Source organism: Haliotis cracherodii, unplaced genomic scaffold, assembly GCF_022045235.1.
Source record: "Haliotis cracherodii isolate W230 unplaced genomic scaffold, xgHalCrac1.p SCAF_6, whole genome shotgun sequence".
NCBI lineage: Eukaryota > Metazoa > Mollusca > Gastropoda > Lepetellida > Haliotidae > Haliotis > Haliotis cracherodii.
This window is the reverse complement of record NW_027266319.1, coordinates 29,978,543-29,986,864: the sequence shown is the minus strand read 5'-3', so window position 1 is coordinate 29,986,864 and position 8,322 is coordinate 29,978,543.

The following is an 8,322-nucleotide window of genomic DNA, read 5'->3' as shown; positions in this document are numbered from 1 at the left end:
ATATTACCACGTACATGCGCATGGCTGCTTGAACAAATCCGGAATGATACCGGTTACATCGTGTTGACACCTACTGAGATACGATGCTGCAGCTTAACATGAATACCCCACTCAGAAACAGGACAGTGTCTACGGAGCCGACCAGTCGTTGTTTCATTTCCTTCGTATAATCATTTAATGCTGAGCGCCATTCAGGATAACAACAATCTCTCTCTCTCTCTCTCTCTCTCTCTCTCTCTCTCTAAAGTATTACGCAGCAAGGTATCGAACCACTAATCTTTCCCTCAACAGCAAGACGATCTATACACTTTCCACAGAGAAGGACATCATCAAAAGTAGTGCGTACTGGCATGAAGACTAATCACCATACAACTACGTATCTTGGCATTCTGCTCTTGATACACAAGATCAGTAGAAAGTAGTGCCGGAACTCTGATGCCGAGCGCCAAGCAGGGGGTAACAACAAGTACCATTAGGGCTGGGGCGGGTAACTCGGGTACCCGAGTCGGGTGGGTACTGAGTAGGACCCGGGTGCCCACAGGACTACCCGGACCCGTGGTTAGTCACGTGTTATATTGTATAATGACAAAAATTATCTAGAACTCTATGGTTACACTACAAGTCACTAATGTTAGCATTTCTTTCTGACTATGCACCCATTCCATCTGATTTTTCATATGGTTGAATAAAGATATAACTTAAATCAACTTCAGTGTATGAATGACCAGATTGTGTATTACATGTATCTTAATACGTTTTGCCAGGGCTATGCTAAAAATGTTCCCATTCGGACATTTTGAGACATCTCCTGAGACCTACAGTAGTGAATATGTTATACTTTACGTCGCCACAAACATATTGTGTTTTCGCATATTCCTGTACTTACCTTATAGATATTTCCAACGTTCCCCACACATTCACAGCAGGGAAACAATCAGATAAAAAACATTTCATTGTGGATACGCTTCCTCTTGCAAATTACAGACTAAAATTTCCAAAAGAAAGTTCATTGTACCGCTTAAGTCGTTCAGACGTCAATAATAAGTGTCTAACTGCCATGTTGATCTCGGTTTTAAAAGAATTCTCACCAGTTTCTCGGATTTGACATGCGCCCGAAATTGTCGTCAAATACACGCCACTTCTGCTTCCATTCAATATGTCTAGAATTAACGCGCACAAGAAACTCGTGCAACGGAAGTGAGTTCTGATTGGTTCAACTCGTAACCAGAACATCACGTGGCACTGCTGGCGAACACCTGCGTGAAATATACAACCCTTCAAACTTGATTTGACATATGTTTGTGTAAATGGCCTAAAGCAAATCTTAAAAGACGGGTTATGTGCTTCCATCGGATCAGAAATACTGTACAATGCCTGCTTTTCGTTACTTTGGTATTAGGTGACCCTTTTTTCAAAATCCTGGGGCTTTGGACTGTGTTTCTATGAATATTATGGAGTTTAAATTACAGAAAATACATTTGATGATGCACTGCCATTTACATATACGACGTCCCTTAGGCGTCGCGGGTTCGAAGCACAGATCGACCTGATTGTATGTCAGCACAACACCCGTGATCGTGAGTTTCACAAAAGTCGTAAATGTCTGAGACCTGCATCACCTAGGACTTTCCGCCTCCAAGCTGACATGCCATGATATAGTGAGATACTGTTCCAAGCTGCGATACACCAAACTCACCCACTCACTAAAACACGTACCAGTCACCACGATTTACCAAAAAATTAAAATGCACACCAGCGAAGCACATACACATTCCTGAAAATGATGTGTTAATTTGCTTACTAAACTCAACCACCCCAAGACAATCTTCGAAGTGAAGCGCGGTCAGCGATTGACATTTTCAAATTTTGACACGATGATCTAGATATGCATAAACCTTTTTAAAAATATTCCTAATACCAGTGAACGAAATCATTGAACGAAATCGACATGTAAATAACAAAATACAATTAAACAAGCCTTACTACATGACATGCTCATTGGTGTGCTCTTCTTGTCATACTTACCCAGTGTACACAAGAAAATATCAATATCAATCCTCGAATAATAGGGGGCTGGGGTATTTTATCGAAGAAAGGTACTTTTTATCAGCTTCAGCTACAAAACCAGTCATCATGCCTCCATGTCAGAATGATGAGATCTTATTGGTCCACGTGATCTTGATAAAATACAAAGTATCCCGCCTTGGAGGGAAATAAATTTCTGAGTGGGAGAATATATCCCTTGTACCTCGCCAGGAACGAGACAGGCTGCACGTGTATTTCTGAGAAGCGGAATAAATTCCTTATATCCAGCTTCGAAGCCTAAAGCGGCACGCTTTCCCCGAGACATAGCAACAGTTAACTTCAGCTTAATCGAACAGCTGTTTTCTATCAATTTTGAATTTATTTGAATTCTTTTACAATGTCATATAAAAAGATGCCGGTTCGTGGTAAAAGCTGTTTAATACTAATTGTGAACATTTGCATGAGGTGCCTATTACAATTTGGGTAAGGAATATTAACAGCATCTGATAAGAAGTCCGAGTGTTTCTTATTTACTGTATAGAGTACACTGTAGTCCAAACAGAAGGGACTTGAAAGGATATTTGTTTGCTGTGTTCCAAACTTTAGTTCTATACATCACAATTATTATACTGCATGATTCATATTTGCGGCTTGATTCTGATGCTCTGCGTCACTAGTTTTTTGCATCTCCATTGCATGATACACTGGACCCATTTGCCACATTAGATTCATGTCGGGGCCATCCCAAGATCCATCTATTTCACTTGTCACCAGCTTCGCACAGAATGTCTTTCGCACATTAGTGTTTTAGTTTGTTTGTTATCCCAGCAATATGACGGCTGTATGCAATTAATCGAGTCTGGTCCAGACAATCCAGTGATTGACAACATGAACACGTAATTGGGATACGATGACGGGATATATGGACGATAAACCAACATGTGGACGGGTCTGTCAGATCTAATGTGAACGGATCTGCCAATTTGTGGACAGGTCAATCGAAAATTGTGATTTAAGGGGCAAGTCGGTGTTACAGTTTTAAAACAATCTCACGTGTTCTGTTCTGAAACATCAGTTACAGAATGGTACCTTACAACCACCACTGCTGTTCCCTCGTGTATAACACGATGAAGAGAGAGAGAGAGAGAGAGAGAGAGAGAGAGAGAGAGAGAGTCTGTTGGGTGCCTTCTTTCCACTGGCATCTAAAAACAGAACGCTCACCATGGATACACCACGTCCAGATGCCTTAGTGAACCTGCTGGGTGCCAGAATGCCAGATTCGCCCCGACTGATTCTGGGTGTGCCAGGGTCATAACTGTATGACTGCAGCACTTCAGAATTTCCTCCCACACGATGCTGACGAACTGTCAAAAACTATCACTCTCAAAAGCGGGTAAGATCCAATTCACTCACTCATAAAAGTGGATATAATTATACCTTATAAAATGCATAATCAAACTCTGTAACTGGTTTTGCATACTGTTTTCATGATTTGGCTATTCGCAGCCTCTGCCATCTTGTATTCGTCCACATTCATGGCCATTTTACAAGTAACATTACCTGCAAGTTAAAAACTCTCACACTTTTAAACGATTTGTGTTGTCACAGTGTTTGTAAATAGACTGTTACGTAGGAGTGTTTGTTTTTATGTAGATGAATTTGTTAATGATATGGAAGTGGCAAGGCTCTATGTTGAATAGGTCTTCAGCAACCCATGCTTGCCGTAAAAGGTGACTATGCTTGTCGAAAAAGGCGACTAACGGGATCGGGTGGTCAGGCTCGCTGACTTGGTTGATGCTAGTCATCGTACCCCCATTGCGTGGATCGATGCTCATGATATCAATCACTGGATTGTAGCTGGAATATTGCTGAGTGCCGCGTTAAACATCAAACCAACCAACCATTATTAGGAACACTATGTGTTCCTCATAATAAAGAAGTTGACATCCATATATTCTCTTCCTTATTTGAATCACTTCTAAATGCCTTTCAAAGACGTGTCATGCTTGATACACTTTGTACTGACATGAGACACCAACGCATTTAGAACAGAGGTACATAGAAACACCCAAAAGTTCAGCTTTCATAATATGATTTTATTACATTTCACTGGTACTTGTTCATGACAGGCGCGACACACGTCGGCTGGAGATTTTCTGTTGGCCATGGCTACTCGGTGATACACCTCCAGTGAGTGGAGAGCTACCTATCTTGTACCTGTGGACAAAAGGAAAAATAATCATAAGAAATCTCTAATAAAGCAAAGCCTATTGCACGATTGCATTAGCATGTGTTCATGAATTTAGTGTAACTGGAGGGATATTGCCTCTAGGAGTCGTGCTTTATATATCTTTAATTTATAGTTATTTAAAAGTGTCCCTTCAATGACGCGGTGATCTCTCTGAACAAAACTGTGGAAATATGACATAAATGGACCAGCGTCATTGTCATCAATTTAAGGAAGCCTTTGATGGATGGATATTCTATTCCGTATATGGATACTCCAATATGGATGCAGCTACTGACATGTTAATGACGCGGTGCATGAATGTGCATATCGCAATTGAAAGTACATTGTGATTTTGTATAGGATGTTTGGTGTTTTCGTTCGGAGGTTTTAATAAAGTTCCGCGACCTACTCAGGGGCGACTCAAATGGAATCGTGTGGAAATAAAACCCGAGTGACAAACCCACTTGGAAATAGCTGGGTAGACGTCAGCTGCCACGCTCTACCGTGCTCAGACGTCATGGACCGTTGCTCATGCAGTCAAACACTGGTTTCGCTGGTCCAAATTCGATTTTTTACAGGTTGCTTTGACACAGCTGGAATAGTGGTGATGAGCTTAACTCACTCACACACTTATGCATATTAAAATCGAGACTACAATATCGGTGGACATATCATTATCACCGCCCTGATATGGGTTGACTATTTTTAAAAGGATATCCAGGGCAATTAAGGACATAGGCCAATGTCTCCGGTATTTTATTGTTCAGTTATGCAAGGAGAAACTGGTGGATCCGAACTTTAAATTCGCCTTGGTTTAGACCCTTGTCTCTCATCACCATGCCCGTGCTTGTGGGTTTCACCGAAATGGTAAACATCTACGACCTGCGTCACTTTGGACTTTCCCGTCACAATAAGTGGACACGTCGGGATATAACTGAAATACTGATCAAAGAGGCGTTTAACCCAACTCACTCACTTGGTCTTGTAACATGAAAAGGAGACTCCGTATGGATGTTCTCTATGTCATTCTTGTCATTTCTGTGCGTGTTTAATCAAATCATATTCATCAGAATTTGAGTCATAAGACTTCAAACTGATCTCCGTTAGGGGAGTTGTGTAGAGGCTCCTGGGATTGGAAGCACAAATCTTAGCGCTACAACTGTTGTAAGTATTTGTAACTCCATGAAGAAGTATATAAGATTGATATGTGCAAGTGGATCTTTTTCTGTATCATATGTGTTAAGAGATGCAAAGACATGAGTTAGAATCCATGACTGTCTCTGTTGTGATGAGTCTACATGATGCATAGATGATAGTATAAACGCTACACATGCAATGTCTGCACATGTTGTTCAAGACGTCTGATTAGAAACTAAAGTGTTATGCTTTGTATAACACAAGAACAAAAGAAGCTAGAAAGCCAAGACGATATTTAATAGTTAAAGCTGATTAGTATCGATAGAAGTAAAAACTGAAGTTAAATATTGTCCGAAAAAGCCCAAAAGTACATGTGTTACTAAAAGAAACGCGCTTTCAAACGTAAAACAGAAACAGGGTACCATTTTAAAAAATCCTAAAGAAAATGTCCGAAAGGTCCGAAAAATATAAAAACGTCCGAAAGGTCCAAAAATGCAAAAAGTTGCCATACATTTTGTATTTATGATGACATGTATTTAAATATAATATGACACAACGTCCAAGAGATTGCAAGATGTCACTCTAAGCGTCCATCTTGACACGAAACACTCTCCTCAAGAATCCAGACACACGTGACAGGAAGACTCGAACTGGGGACTTGGTCGGGGTGTCGTCATCATCGAGGTTGATATCGACGAAGTGAGGGGCATCACGGAGGACGGGGGTAAAGAGGGGGTCAGGGAGAGAGGTGGGAGGGACGGGCAGCTCTGATAGAGGCTCAGGGATGGTCATGTATCTCCCAGTAGGACGCTGACAGGGAGGGAGAGAGAGAGAGAAGGAGATGTAGAGAGTGACAGAAGGTGGAAGTAGAGAAAGATGGGTAGCTTAAAGGAATGAATTGATTAAGCAATAGTCATGATGTTAGAAGAACGTGCTTAAGATCTAATGTTTTACTGCACATATGAGAGTCCGATTCAATAGTATATGTGTTACTATGGCTTTGTGTTAGCAACAGATTAAATGGTAAAGTCGATACACCCATGAAAAAAGACACACATTTACATTTTACAAAAACTTAGTAAATTACTGATTCACTAAGTCACCCACTTGGCGAGGAGGGGCCCAGATGTCAAAGTTCAAAGGGAACCTGATCACGAGGTCAAGAGCTGTCCGAAAAAAGGAATGAGAGTCTTAGATAATGGTACAGCAGACAGCATCAACTGGACCTAGGTGTATCAAAACTTCATCAACTAATGGCTTCATTAAACCGTAACTATTCATAACATTAGTCAACCATGACATTAACATGGGTAACAGGTAATCATTACTTTAGTGAAGCATTTCCATTATGGTGTCATTAACGGTATTCCCCTTTAATTGGATAATAATTCCGTTGTAGCAAACAAACATCTGCGAAGTGGCACTGTGAGTAGTAGCAGTGCTCTCCACTCCAAAGCTTGGTAAGTCATAATTGCCAATAGCATCACTTCTGGCCTTTGATTGTGTGATGTACATTACGTGTTTGGGCGGTTTCAATGCCAAAAGGCCCAAAACAAATCCTTTGTAATTTTCATCAACGTAATGGCTCGTTTCTGGCCAGTTCATGTGCATGGTGTCACTAAACGTTTGATACAACCGAATGTAATGGCGGATTAGTTAATGAAGGTTAATGACAGGTTATCAACAATGTGTCATTAAAGTTTTATACAACCCTGTCCGGGACAGTATATTCGTGTTGAAAAATGTTATAACTTATCATGTTGATCCATTGTCATGCGAGGAAGTTAATGTGGTACACTTTAAATCGGCGATGATCTCATGATTTCGCCATTTTTGGTTGAACTATAGAATCATTGTATTATTAAATAAACTGCTTTGAAGCAATTACAGTTGAAATGAGAATTATTTAAGATTTGTGATAACATACACACACACCAAACCAATGTGCTCTTTCCCCAATATTACACAACACAGACCATTGAGAGCAGTCGGGGTTCGATTTAGCTATGCACCAGTGCAACCTATTTTTGAAAAATGTAACCTTAAATGTTTCAAATTTGTGTCTTTCCCTTACCTGTCCTCAAAAAACATGCATCCCTCAACACAGTCAATACCTATAAGCCTTATTTACCATACGACATCCATTTCTGTTATGTGTAATGTGTCATCAGTGTGGGCACTTCAAGGTCATGTGCAACTTTTAACTTTGATGATGGGACCAGGGTGCAACCTGGTTTTGTCTGGTGCAACTAGGTTTTCATGTCAACATACGCCTGGTGCAAGTTACATCAAGTTCATTAAATCCAGCTAAATGTTGTCAGTTTTAGAGATTAATGCTCAGCAAACTAATTTGTTTTTCCTCTCTGTGAGTACAAATTTCAAGTGGTCATACTGTGTACATTATCAGATTAAGACTTGGTGAAGCATATTGATTCTTGAAGTAATTTTGTTCTTGCTATTCATTGATTATCCGCAAGGTCATTGTCATGGACTGTACGAAGCACTCCTAAAAGCATCATGACATCGACAACTGTTCATAATACATGTATGTATATGCAGGTGGCTGGTGTTGACTTCCGTACATGTTTGGTGGAAATATTCCTTGTCCATTATTTTATTATAGTAACAAACTCAGAGTAGAATTGATGTTCAATAATCACCAATTATGTATATAGTGCTTATTCTTAAAACAATTCACCATCAGCCTATAACTATGAGAAACAACACTTGGTATGGGTTAATTAATTTTGGTTCAGTATAATGGAGCCTAAATAATCATCATATGTGCATAAACTGCTTATTCTGAAAATAATTTACCGCTTACCTATGTCAATGTGGAACCCTAAGCTAAAACAGTTTGGTTTAGAAAATTTGAAGATGCGTTATTGCGGGATTTCAAAAGGGCCAAGACCTACTAAGTAACCTTTAGT